The 13,519-nt window shown below is 51.2% G+C and overlaps 1 protein-coding gene across 10 annotated transcripts in view; it reads left to right on the top strand.

Moving 5' to 3' along the window:
• Positions 1 to 13,519, top strand: part of HUWE1 (HECT, UBA and WWE domain containing E3 ubiquitin protein ligase 1) — a 1,403,674-nt gene that overhangs the window by 115,782 nt on the left and 1,274,373 nt on the right. The window contains exon 1 of one of the 10 annotated variants that reach the window (XM_069209341.1): positions 12,078 to 12,126. The exons of the other annotated variants lie outside the window; for them this stretch is intronic. The gene's annotated coding sequence lies outside the window, so the exon portion shown is untranslated. Of the gene's footprint in view, positions 1 to 12,077; positions 12,127 to 13,519 lie in introns of those variants that run through there. 10 annotated transcript variants of the gene reach the window in all.

The following is a 13,519-nucleotide window of genomic DNA, read 5'->3' as shown; positions in this document are numbered from 1 at the left end:
TAAGATAAAGTAGTATTATAAAGACATTTTGCATATATAACCGTGTTAAAGTGCATTCACATTCACTGCTCATTGACATCGTTTGAAAGGACCCGAAGCACAGCCAGTATGACAACAGCACCATTTAGAGCCCTTACCAAAGAAGTCCCAGTCGCTCAGATTTTCTACAGCATATCATGTGAAAGGAGTCTACCTGAGCACTGCTCAGTTTTTTTTCTTAATTCCAGCTTTAAAAACGACAGCAAAATGTCTGATACTTCCAGCAAAGGACTCTTCAGACCCTGCAAACCACGTGGGAAAAGGATTACATGTGGATGACCCACATATGGGATGTCCCTACTGCCTGCATCCTCAACACATAGTGAAGGACTGCAGGGTATGTTGCACCTTTTCATGAAAGACGTTGAGGGATAGAGAGGTGAAACTACTTTTGTGGCTACAAAAAGTCAAGTCAAAAGGGAATCCATCTTCAGGTGAGGACAGTGACTTCTCTAAGTCTCGCAAGAGGGATGTGTCCCAAGACCAGGGAAACTCTGAGGAAGGCACAAAAAAAACTTATCATGGGTCTCTGAAGCATACTCAGAAAAAAGGAGAAACCATCAAAACACTCCTTAAAAACTGCTTCTTCTGAGCCTACTACTCCCAACTACGAAGTCCTCAGATCACCCTCATACTTCCTCGTCGGTGGTGTCGTCCACGAAGACTTCAGCGATGACAACACTGTAGACATTGATGAGGACCACGCCGTCAATGCATACTCAGCTTCCATTGAAGTCAGCAAAACTGTCCATGTTAATAAAAATGACACTTATCTAAGACCTCAAGACACCGCCCCCAGCAAAGTTTTGCCATATCCTCCTGGCCACTTACTTTATCTGGAGGATTCAGAAGATGAAGGCCCGTTTGACCAGCACACATCCCATCCAAGCTGTAAGTTAATAATCAAGATGAAGATGAAGATGACTAAGGGGAAGAATCGTGTTATGGCCAATATTCTAATCCGCAAGCCAGGCAACTATATGCATACTCAAATGATTACTCAAATGAAACTCCACCTACACAAAGTGATGTGCAAGTATCTCACTGGTAGACTGTTTACAGGCTATGCTGTAGGACTACCGCACAAGGTTCCGAAAACCTTCAGAGGATTAACCACCACCACCTCGTGTCCCAGTGAAGCCACGGCCTATTACTTCGCCAATGATGTTAAGAATGGCACCAGCCTTTCCACGTGGCAGCAAAAGCTAATGAAACAAGATGGTGCTTTCTTTGGCTACAATCTCCATTTTAATATCAACCCTTAGAAGATTGTCTCCCTGAAGTGGGAGGAGACAGGGTAGGTTATAGAGCAGCCCAACCTTAGCTTGCGGCTTTTAGTATAAAACACTTAATGGTGACCCTGTACACTGTGCCATTCTTTTCATTATCCATTCCCTGGGAACCCCGGACTTAATGGCTAAAATCCCTGACTGAGAACTGTAAGGAAATGCCACCTTGGCATGGTTATCCCCTGACTTTTTGCCTTTGCTGATGCTATGTTTTGAATTGAAAGTGTGCTGAGGCCTGCTAACCAGGCCCCAGCACCTGTGTTCTTTCCCTAACCTGTACTTTTGCTTTCACAATTGGCACACCCTGGCATCCAGGTAAGTCCCTTGTAACTGGTACCCCTGGTACCAAGGGCCCTGATGCCAGGGAAGGTCTCTAAGGGCTGCAGCATATCTTATGCCACCCTGGGGACCCCTCACTCAGCACAGACACACTGCTTGCCAGCTTGTGTGTGCTGGTGAGGACAAAACGAGTAAGTCGACATAGCACTCCCCTCAGGGTGCCATGCCAACCTCACACTGCCTATGCAGTATAGATAAGTCACCCCTCTAGCAGGCCTTACAGCCCTAAGGCAGGGTGCACTATACCATAGGTGAGGGTACCAGTGCATGAGCACTGTGCCCCTACAGTGTCTAAGCCAAACCTTAGACATTGTAAGTGCAGGGTAGCCATAAGAGTATATGGTCTGGGAGTCTGTCAAACACGAACTCCACAGCACCATAATGGCTACACTGAAAACTGGGAAGTTTGGTATCAAACTTCTCAGCACAATAAATGCACACTGATGCCAGTGTACATTTTATTGTAAAATACACCCCAGAGGGCACCTTAGAGGTGCCCCCTGAAACCTTAACCAACTACCTGTGTAGGCTGACTGGTTTTAGCAGCCTGCCACACTCGAGACATGTTGCTGGCCACATGGGGAGAGTGCCTTTGTCACTCTGTGGCCAGTAACAAAGCCTGCAATGGGTGGAGATGCTATCACCTCCCCCAGGCAGGAGCTGTAACACCTGGAGGTGAGCCTCAAAGGCTCACCCCCTTTGTTCCAGCACCACAGGGCACTCCAGCTAGTGGAGTTGCCCGCCCCCCCCCCGGCCACGGCCCCACTTTTGGCAGCAAGGCCGGAGGAAATAATGAGAATAACAAGGAGTCACTGGCCAGTCAGGACAGCCCCTAAGGCAACCTGAGCTGAGGTGACTGACTTTTAGAAATCCTCCATCTTGCAGATGGAGGACTCCCCCAATAGGGATAGGAATGTGCCCCCCTCCCCTTGGGAGGAGGCACACAGAGGGTGTACCCACCCTCAGGGCTAGTAGCCATTGGCTACTAACCCCCAGACCTAAACACGCCCTTAAATTTAGTATTTAAGGGCTCCCCTGAACCTAAGAATTTGGATTCCTGCAACTTAAAGAAGAAGAGGACTGCTGAGCTGAAAAACCCTGCAGAGGAGAAGACACCAACTGCTTTGGCCCCAGCCCTACCGGCCTGTCTCCTTCCTTCGGAAGAAAACTGCTCCAGCGACGCTTTCCCCAGGACCAGCGACCTCTGAATCCTCAGAGGACTGCCCTGCTTCCAAAAGACCAAGAAACTCCCGAGAACAGCGGCCCTGTTCAACAAAGACTGCAACTTTGTTTCCAGAGGAGCAGATTTAAAGACCCCTGCAATCCCCGCAAGAAGCGTGAGACTTGCAACACTGCACCCGGCGACCCCGACTCGACTGGTGGAGAAACAACGCTACAGGGAGGACCCCCCTGCGACTCCAAGACTGTGAGTAACCAAAGTTGTCCCCCCTGAGCCCCCACAGCGATGCCTGCAGAGGGAATCCCGAGGCTCCCCCTGACCGCGACTGCCTGACTCTGAAATCCCGACTCCTGGAAAAGACCCTGCACCCGCAGCCCCCCAGGACCTGAAGGATCAGAACTCCAGTGCAGGAGTGACCTCCAGGAGGCCCTCTCCCTTGCCCAGGTGGTGGCTACCCCGAGGAGCCCCCCCCTTGCCTGCCTGCACGCTGAAGAGACCCCTTGGTCTCCCATTGAAACCTATTGAGAACCCGACGCTTGTTTACACACTGCACCCGGCCGCCCCGCGCTGCTGAGGGTGTACTTTTTGTGTGGACTTGTGTCCCCCCCCCCGGTGCCCTACAAAACCCCCCTGGTCTGCCCTCCGAAGACGCAGGTACTTACCTGCTGGCAGACTGGAACCGGGGCATCCCCTTCTCCATTGAAGACTGTGTTTTGGGCACCTCTTTGACCTCTGCACCTGACCGGCCCTGAGCTGCTGGTGTGGTGACTTTGGGGTTGCTCTGAACCCCCAACGGTGGGCTACCTTGGACTCCAATTTGAACCCCGCAGGTGGTTTACTTACCTGCAAGAACTAACAATAACTTACCTCCCCCAGGAACTGTGAAAATTGCACTGTGTCCACTTTTAAAATAGCTATATGTGTTTTATGTAAAAAGTATATATGCTATTGTGATTATTCGAAGTTCCTAAAGTACTTACCTGCAATATCTTTCAAATGAGATATTACATGTAGAATTTGAACCTGTGGTTCTTGAAATAAACTAAGAAAAGAGATTTTTCTATACAAAAACCTATTGGCTGGAATTGTCTCTGAGTGTGTTCCTCATTTATTGCCTGTGTGTATGTACAACAAATGCTTAACACTACTCCTTTGATAAGCCTACTGCTCTACCACACTACCACAAAATAGAGCATTAGTATTATCTCTTTTTGCCACTATCTTACCTCTAAGGGGAACCCTTAGACTCTGTGCATACTATTCCTTACTTTGAAATAGTGCATACAGAGCCAACTTCCTACAAGAACCCTCTAGCACCTTAGAATTTCACTAAGTGGTGCTCTAGTGACATCCCCTTTGTGACGATGGGGCTTTCTCATCGTGACTACACATGTCCTTTGAAATGCTTCAATATACTACTGAACCACAATTGGCCGCCTTCACAGCTCTTCTGTGTACATTGGACTCAAAACATTTACCCCTTTAACTCCGTGGTCAGTAGTATATGATACATAGTGTTTGAACTAGGTGGGTAGTTGCATGGATGCACCATTTGATGGAATGCCATTGTTACACTATTTCTTTGCGCTTAGAGTTGAGATCTGACTTAACTGAAGCTTAGGATTTAGGCAAGTGGGTGACTGAGGGTTGCATGAGCAGGCATCTTTCATTGAGCGAGTCAATCAATCAGTCTATAAAGCACACTACGTACCCGTGAGGGTTTCAAGGCGCTTGGGGAGGGGGGGGGGGGGGCTGCTACTACTTGAAGAGCCAGGTCTTGAGGTGTCTTCTGAAGGTGAGCAGGTCCTGGATCCCGTCTTAGGTCAGACGGGAGGGTGTTCCAGTTCTTGGTGGCGAGGTAGGAGAAAGATCTGCTGCAGGAGGATCTGCGCCAGATGCGGGGGATGGAGGTGAGGGCGGGGTGAGCAGAGTTGCCGGGTGGGGGTGTAGAAGCGGAGTCTGCTGTTCAGGTAGGTTAGTCCGATTTTGTGATGTGCTTTGTGTGCGTGGGTGAAGAGCTTGAAGGTGATCCCCTTGTCGACGGGGAGCCAGTGTAGGTCTCTTAGGTGGGGGGGGATGTGGCTGTTGTGAGGGATGTTGAGGATGAGTCGGGCGGAGGCGTTTTGGATGCGTTGGAGGCGTTGCTGGTGTTTGGACTGGATACCTGCATAGAGTACATTGCCGTAGTCAAGCCTGCTGCTGACGAGGGCCCGAGTTACTGTTTTTCTTGTTTCTGTTGGGATCCATTTGTAGATTCTGCGAAGCATGCAGAGGGTGTTGTAACAGGAAGAGGAGATTTGTTTTGACATGGAGAAGGGATGAGTCGAGGATGAAGCTGATGTTTCGTGCGTGGTCGGTTGGTGTCGGTGGGGTGCCCGGCGAGGCTGGCCACCATGAGTCGTCCCAAGCGGAGGGGTGGGCCCAAGGATGAGGACCTCTGTTTTGTCAGAGTCCAGTTTCAGCCAGCTGCTACTCATCCAGTCGGCGACATCCTTCAAGCCCTCGTGGAGGTTGGTTTTGGTGGTGTGTGGGTCCTTGGTGAGGGAGAGGATGAGTTGGGTGTCGTTGGAGATGATGTTGAGGTTGTGTTGGCAGGCCACTTGTGCGAGGGGGTGGGGGGGGCCATGTAGATGTTGAACAGCATTGGGCTAAGGGATGAGTCTTGGGGTACGCCGCAGATGATGTTGGTGGCTTTGGATTGGAACGGGGGGAAGGCGGACTCTCTGTGTTCTTCCGGAGAAGGATGTGGTCCAGTCGAGGGCCTGGTCTTTGATCCCTGCTTCGAGGAGGCGGATTTTCAGTGTGGTGGCAGACAGTGTCTAAGGCGGCCGAAAGGTCTAGGAGGATGAGGGCTGATGTTTCTCCATTGTCGAGATTGCTTCTGATGTCTGTGGCGGCGAGGAGGGCGGTCTCGGTGCTGTGGTTTCGTCTGAAGCCGGACTGGGAGGGGTCGAGGATGTTGTTGTCTTCGAGGTACCGGGTGAGCTGTGCGTTGACGATTTTCTCAATGACCTTCGCTGGGAATGGGAGCAGGGAGATGGGCCGGAAGTTCTTCAGGTCTTTGGGGTCCGCCTTTGTTTTTTTGAGTAGAGTGTTGATTTTGGCGTGTTTCCAGCTTTCTAGGAATCTTGCTGTTTCGAAGGAGATGATGACCTTCCATAGGTGTGGTGCGATGGCTGCGTCTGCTTTGTTGAATGTGGTGTGGGCAGGGGTCTGATGGTGATCCGGAGTGGATGGAATTCATGGTCTTGCGAGTTTCGTCGTCGTTGATGCTGGTCCAGGAGGTCAGGCGGCTGGAGTGGGTGGAGTTCGTGGAGGGCGGGGTAGGTGTGTCTGAGGTGTGAGGGGTGTTGAAGCTGTCGTAGATGTCTGCGATCTTTCGGTGGAAGGCGGTGACTAGGGCATCGCATAGTTCTCGGGAGGGGGTGGTGGTGTTGACGGTGGCGCTTGGGCTGGAGAGCTCCTTTACGATGTTGAACAGTTCTTTGCAGTCGTGAGTTGTTTTCTAGGTGAGTTTTGAAGGAGCATCTTTTTGCTAGCCTGATGAGTTGGTGATGGCTGCGTGTGGCGTCCTTGAGTGCTGCGTGGTTGTTAGGTGTGCGTTCGAGGCGACATTTTTGCTTGAGTTTACGGCAGTTGCGTTTGGAGGCTTGGAGGTCGTTGGTGAACCAGGTGGCTTTTTTGTTGATTTGGCTGTTGGAGGGTTTCTTGAGTGGTGCGAGGCGGTTGGCGCAGTTGTTGATCCATAGCTTGAGGTTGTGGGCGGCGATGTCAAGGTTGGTGGGTGGTTTCTGGGCTAGGGCGTTGGTTAGCTGATCTCAGGTGACTTTGCCCCAGTGTCGGCGGGGTGGTTGCTCGGTGAGGTGGTGTTGAGTTTGTTTCTTGACGGTGAAATGGATGCAGTGGTGGTTGGTCCAGTAGAGCTCGGTGGTGTGATTGAAGGTGACATAGTCGCTTGTGGAGAAGATGGGGTCTAAGGTGTGACTGGCTGAGTGTGTGGGTGCATTGACGAGCTGTCTGAAGCTGATGTTTGCCATGTTGTCGATCAGGGTGGTGGAGTTGATGTAGTTATTGTTTTCGAGGTGAAAGTTCAGGTCCCTGAGGAGGATGTAGTCCGTGGAGGCGAGTGCGTGGGTGCTGGCAAGGTCGGCGATGTCGTTGCTGAACGGTGCCGTGGGTCCAGGAGGGTGGTTTTGGGGTCGTTGTGGATTTGAAAGTGCAGGAGTTCGGCGGAGCTGAGGGAGTCGTCCAGGAGGGTCTTGACTTCGAGGGTGGCTTTGTGGATGATGGTTATGCCTCCTCTGGTTCTGTTGGTGCGGTCTCTGCGAGAGATCTTGTACCCGTCTGGAATTGCTATGGCGATGTCAGGTGCTGTGGAGTCATTCTACCAGGTTTCGGTTAGGAAGGCTACGTCTGGGTTGGTGGAGTCGAGCAGGCCCCAGAGCTCGATGGCATGCTTGCATGCGGAACGGGTGTTGAGGAGTATGCAGCGGAGGTAGTTGGTCTTGGTCCTGGGAGGTTTGTGGGCTCTGACGCAGGTGAAGCTGCAGTTGTGGCAGGAGAAAGGCCCGTGTGTGCTCTTTGGAGTGGCCTGGAAGCAGGTGGTGTCTCGGCCAGTATTGAGTACGCGGAGGGTGTCGCCGTCGTAGCGGAAGCTGGAGGTGTGGTGGCTGCGGGGTCCAGGGGTTCGGGCGATGGGCCCGGTCCAGACGTGGACGGGCGCAGACGGGCTTGCCTCTGGCGTGGTCGCACAGCGACCGCCATTAAGGGAGAAGGAGGGGGGAGCAGCTGGGAGGCGGGAGGTGCGGGCGAATGGGGGAGCGGGAAAAAAGGAGCAAAAGGTAAGAGGGCAAAAAGGCCCGAGATTGGAAAAAGTTAGAAAAAGGTTGAAAAAGGCAGAAAGAGCAGAGAAAGACCGACCGAAATAAAGAGGAGAAAAACCAGAGCGACACTCTAGCAGATCGGGTCCCGGAGGGCCTCGATCCCTAGAAGCAGCGAGGGCGGGGAGGGGGAGACCCGGGCACAGCTTGGTGGTGCTGTGCGTGCGGGATGTATTACCGGGCCAAAACGGTCAGGAGACACTCACCTTAGCACGCAGCGACTCCCATTAAGAAGGGAGGGGGGAGGAGCAGCTGGGAGGCGGGAGGTGCGGGCGAATGGGGGTGCGGGGGGTGTGGGGAGCGGGGAAAAAAGGCACAAAAAGGCCTGAGATTAGAAAAAGTTGGAGAGAGGTTAAGTGCAAAGAGCAACAGGTTGACGAGGGCAAAGAGCAACAGGTTGACGAGGGCAGAAAGAGCAACAGGTTGGCGAGGGCAGAAAGAGCAACAGGTTGGCGAGGGCAGAAAGAGCAACAGGTTGACGAGGGCAGAAAGAGCAACAGGTTGACGAGGGCAGAAAGAGCAACAGGTTGGCGAGGGCAGAAAGAGCAACAGGTTGGCGAGGGCAGAAAGAGCAACAGGTTGGCGAGGGCAGAAAGAGCAACAGGTTGGCGAGGGCAGAAAGAGCAACAGGTTGGCGAGGGCAGAAAGAGCAACAGGTTGGCGAGGGCAGAAAGAGCAACAGGTTGGCGAGGGCAGAAAGAGCAACAGGTTGGCGAGGGCAGAAAGAGCAACAGGTTGGCGAGGGCAGAAAGAGCAACAGGTTGGCGAGGGCAGAAAGAGCAACAGGTTGGCGAGGGCAGAAAGAGCAACAGGTTGGCGAGGGCAGAAAGAGCAACAGGTTGGCGAGGGCAGAAAGAGCAACAGGTTGGCGAGGGCAGAAAGAGCAACAGGTTGGCGAGGGCAGAAAGAGCAACAGGTTGGCGAGGGCAGAAAGAGCAACAGGTTGGCGAGGGCAGAAAGAGCAACAGGTTGGCGAGGGCAGAAAGAGCAACAGGTTGGCGAGGGCAGAAAGAGCAACAGGTTGGCGAGGGCAGAAAGAGCAACAGGTTGGCGAGGGCAGAAAGAGCAACAGGTTGGCGAGGGCAGAAAGAGCAACAGGTTGGCGAGGGCAGAAAGAGCAACAGGTTGGCGAGGGCAGAAAGAGCAACAGGTTGGCGAGGGCAGAAAGAGCAACAGGTTGGCGAGGGCAGAAAGAGCAACAGGTTGGCGAGGGCAGAAAGAGCAACAGGTTGGCGAGGGCAGAAAGAGCAACAGGTTGGCGAGGGCAGAAAGAGCAACAGGTTGGCGAGGGCAGAAAGAGCAACAGGTTGGCGAGGGCAGAAAGAGCAACAGGTTGGCGAGGGCAGAAAGAGCAACAGGTTGGCGAGGGCAGAAAGAGCAACAGGTTGGCGAGGGCAGAAAGAGCAACAGGTTGGCGAGGGCAGAAAGAGCAACAGGTTGGCGAGGGCAGAAAGAGCAACAGGTTGGCGAGGGCAGAAAGAGCAACAGGTTGGCGAGGGCAGAAAGAGCAACAGGTTGGCGAGGGCAGAAAGAGCAACAGGTTGGCGAGGGCAGAAAGAGCAACAGGTTGGCGAGGGCAGAAAGAGCAACAGGTTGGCGAGGGCAGAAAGAGCAACAGGTTGGCGAGGGCAGAAAGAGCAACAGGTTGGCGAGGGCAGAAAGAGCAACAGGTTGGCGAGGGCAGAAAGAGCAACAGGTTGGCGAGGGCAGAAAGAGCAACAGGTTGGCGAGGGCAGAAAGAGCAACAGGTTGGCGAGGGCAGAAAGAGCAACAGGTTGGCGAGGGCAGAAAGAGCAACAGGTTGGCGAGGGCAGAAAGAGCAACAGGTTGGCGAGGGCAGAAAGAGCAACAGGTTGGCGAGGGCAGAAAGAGCAACAGGTTGGCGAGGGCAGAAAGAGCAACAGGTTGGCGAGGGCAGAAAGAGCAACAGGTTGGCGAGGGCAGAAAGAGCAACAGGTTGGCGAGGGCAGAAAGAGCAACAGGTTGGCGAGGGCAGAAAGAGCAACAGGTTGGCGAGGGCAGAAAGAGCAACAGGTTGGCGAGGGCAGAAAGAGCAACAGGTTGGCGAGGGCAGAAAGAGCAACAGGTTGGCGAGGGCAGAAAGAGCAACAGGTTGGCGAGGGCAGAAAGAGCAACAGGTTGGCGAGGGCAGAAAGAGCAACAGGTTGGCGAGGGCAGAAAGAGCAACAGGTTGGCGAGGGCAGAAAGAGCAACAGGTTGGCGAGGGCAGAAAGAGCAACAGGTTGGCGAGGGCAGAAAGAGCAACAGGTTGGCGAGGGCAGAAAGAGCAACAGGTTGGCGAGGGCAGAAAGAGCAACAGGTTGGCGAGGGCAGAAAGAGCAACAGGTTGGCGAGGGCAGAAAGAGCAACAGGTTGGCGAGGGCAGAAAGAGCAACAGGTTGGCGAGGGCAGAAAGAGCAACAGGTTGGCGAGGGCAGAAAGAGCAACAGGTTGGCGAGGGCAGAAAGAGCAACAGGTTGGCGAGGGCAGAAAGAGCAACAGGTTGGCGAGGGCAGAAAGAGCAACAGGTTGGCGAGGGCAGAAAGAGCAACAGGTTGGCGAGGGCAGAAAGAGCAACAGGTTGGCGAGGGCAGAAAGAGCAACAGGTTGGCGAGGGCAGAAAGAGCAACAGGTTGGCGAGGGCAGAAAGAGCAACAGGTTGGCGAGGGCAGAAAGAGCAACAGGTTGGCGAGGGCAGAAAGAGCAACAGGTTGGCGAGGGCAGAAAGAGCAACAGGTTGGCGAGGGCAGAAAGAGCAACAGGTTGGCGAGGGCAGAAAGAGCAACAGGTTGGCGAGGGCAGAAAGAGCAACAGGTTGGCGAGGGCAGAAAGAGCAACAGGTTGGCGAGGGCAGAAAGAGCAGAGAAAGACCGACAGAAAAAAGAGGAGAAAAACCAGGGACACTATAGCGGATCGGGTCCCCGGGGGCCTCCATCCCTAGAAGCAGGACGGGCGGGGAGGAGGAGACACTGGCACGGCTTGGTGGTGCTGTGCGTGCGGGAGTGTATTACCTGGCCAAAACAGGTCAGGAGACATTCGAGCGAGTTCCTCGAGCGAGTTACTCGAGCGAGTAAAACGCTATCTTTTGATGCACTGGATTCTTTTTGAAGTATACAGAAAGCTTTTGGTTGAGCAGCTAATTGAATTGCTCTTCAAATTTGCATCACTGCTTCAACCCATTCCCAAGTGTGACTTACTGAGATGGATTATAATTTCTCTTGATCATTGCATGCATGATGTGGCAGTATGAGATTTTAGGCTCTTTGATTAGTACATGTTAGTACTAGTTGAGCAATGGGCCTCCATTCAGTCCAAAAATATTTGAATTTCCGCAGCTGGACCTCATCTTTATCCCAGGAGTCACCTGAGTTATAAAATGGGCTATAGTCCAAAACCATCCTAAATATGTACTCTATTTGTGCTGGTCAGCTAAAATCCAAAGAATTAAGATTTTAAAGGAAGCTTTAAAAAAAATATTTTATTGGTCATTAGAAGAAGTTAACAAAACACTAGTTGTGCACTGTTGGGTTGCTGTAATGTACCTGCTGTTTGCAACTCGACTGTTGCACTTTTAGGGACTGTACCTTTAGCTGAAGGCAGTGGAGCGGGCTCTTGGAAAGAATTTATTCTGCAAGGCTGCCATGATTCCCAAAGTCATTCAACATCTCTCGGACCTTAGCAGCTGGTTTTTGACCCCTCAGTGTGCACTTTTTTTTGTTTCATATTCTGAAGTTGGGATCCTTGTTATAAATCATTCCTTATTTGTAAGTGTAGTTTTCTGCAAGGGCATTCTCTCTAGTTTTGTAACTGGCCTTCACCATACCATTAAAATGTTTTGCTTTTACGAACGAAGTTTGATTACAAAATGAATGTCTCGTTTACAGCCAAATATTCTGAACAGTTGAAAATTGGCAAAGTTCTGGTTTCATCCACATGTTTTGCAAGTATGTTTTAATGAAACATCTAAATGCGAGACTACATCCAACGTTGTGTTTTTTTTTTTTTTAAAAGCATTTTTTTTTAAAGCATTTACCTTGATAGCACTTAAAAGGGGACCTGAGAAAAAAAATAACCTCACTGGGCTTATAGGAAAGGATACTATTCTACTCCCCCCTCTTAATCTCCAGACTTACCAGCCTGTCCCCTTGCTTTCACCTCAGCATTTGCTTCCCTCTTATGTGCACAATGTTGAAGACTGACTTTGAATGAGTATGGTGCAACGGTTTCTTCTCAGCTGCCATTCCTCAAGGTTTGCTTGTCCTCTTCAGGCTTCATCACAAATGGCTGCCCTTTCTGTGGGTAAATCCAGCCCAGCTTGATGAGTAAAAAGGCTGCTGTCAATGCCAAGGGGTAGGTCTTGTCCTCCAAGAGATAATTGACTGTCACCAGAGGCATGTAGGTAAGATTGATTTGGGATTGGGAAAAGTGCCTATTTCATCATCCCCTTTCTCTACTAGTATGTGCCATACTCCTTATTCCAATGCTTTAATTCATTCAGGAGACCAATACCGTTGGTAGATTTGCTTGTGAGTGACTTGTTGAGAACACCAATTTATGACATGACGTGACGTTACATCTCATTAAACCTGTTGAGGTCATTCTGGTACAGCAGAGCTGAGCAAATTACTAGCTCTCACTTGTCATTACAGACTACACCTGGGTAGGCTACACGTGAGGTTCGAGTGGGTACAACTATTTCTATCATAGTGAATATGATCTCGATCAGCAGGATCCTCCAAGCTCAAATATTGTACTGAAAGCAGTATTGCCTGAAGATCGGCTAGACCCCTTTATGTTGCTTTTTTTTTTTTTTAAACTTGTATTTTATTGATAATAGGCAATGGAAAGACTAACATCAATTTTGCATCAAGGAAGCTGGACAGGTCTAGTGCACAGTAGTGTGTGTGGATGGACTAGATGCCGTTCCTTTCCTAGAAGAAAAACCAATATCAACTTTCAGAGGCTTAGCTGAGCATGGTGGAACTATTACCCTTCGTCTGGACGGAAGGCCTGTTTACATCTTTTGACCCTTCTTGCAGCCCCCCGCACATCAAAACAAGTTTGAGGTCATGATGCATCCCGATCTGTCTGAGCTTCCCTCTGTCTGAGCTAGTGTGAAAGCTGAACCTAAAGTTGATGGTGATGAATGGTCAAGGGAATGTAGTCAGGCATTAACCTTTGTAGATAGGTCTCAGATTATGAAGGTGGTTTTTATTGGTGTTAAGTATAACTTGGCAGTCTATTCTCCTTTTTCTGACAAAGCTGTTCCAAATTGAAATGCCCACCAGTACTTTTTCCATATGGGGCCACGGTTTATTAGTTGCTCAAGGAGGCGCTGGTATCATGCCCTCTAGTATAAGAAAAAATCTGGAAGGCCTAAGTGTATGCGTCCTTGAAACCCCAGAGCCCTTTTAAGGTAAAACGTGTAGCCCCCCTGAAGACCTCTTAACAGGAAACTGGTATAAGGAATTGATGTTAGTGGTCTGGACGACTCACCAGACACTGGCCTAGTCTCATCTAGTGTGGCTGTGGCAGAAGGGTCTTCATTTGCCATTATGGTTCTAAGGGCAACCTTGCATTGTGCTCTGTGGCAGTCGAGACCAACGTCTTGACAGAGGTGCTTCAATCTGGGGTGGTCCCATCGGAACCTCTTTTTCTCCATTTAATGAAATCCTCCTGCTGTCCAGCTTTGGCTCCTGGTGAGGACGCTGAGCCGCAGGTGCCACCTGCTGGCGTGCAGATGTGCTGCTCCAGATTTTCTGAATCTGGTCTGGTGCCTGGGGAGTAATCAA

Source organism: Pleurodeles waltl, chromosome 10, assembly GCF_031143425.1.
Source record: "Pleurodeles waltl isolate 20211129_DDA chromosome 10, aPleWal1.hap1.20221129, whole genome shotgun sequence".
NCBI lineage: Eukaryota > Metazoa > Chordata > Amphibia > Caudata > Salamandridae > Pleurodeles > Pleurodeles waltl.
The sequence above is the reverse complement of the archived record's forward strand: the minus strand, read 5'-3'. Positions and strand labels throughout refer to the sequence as shown.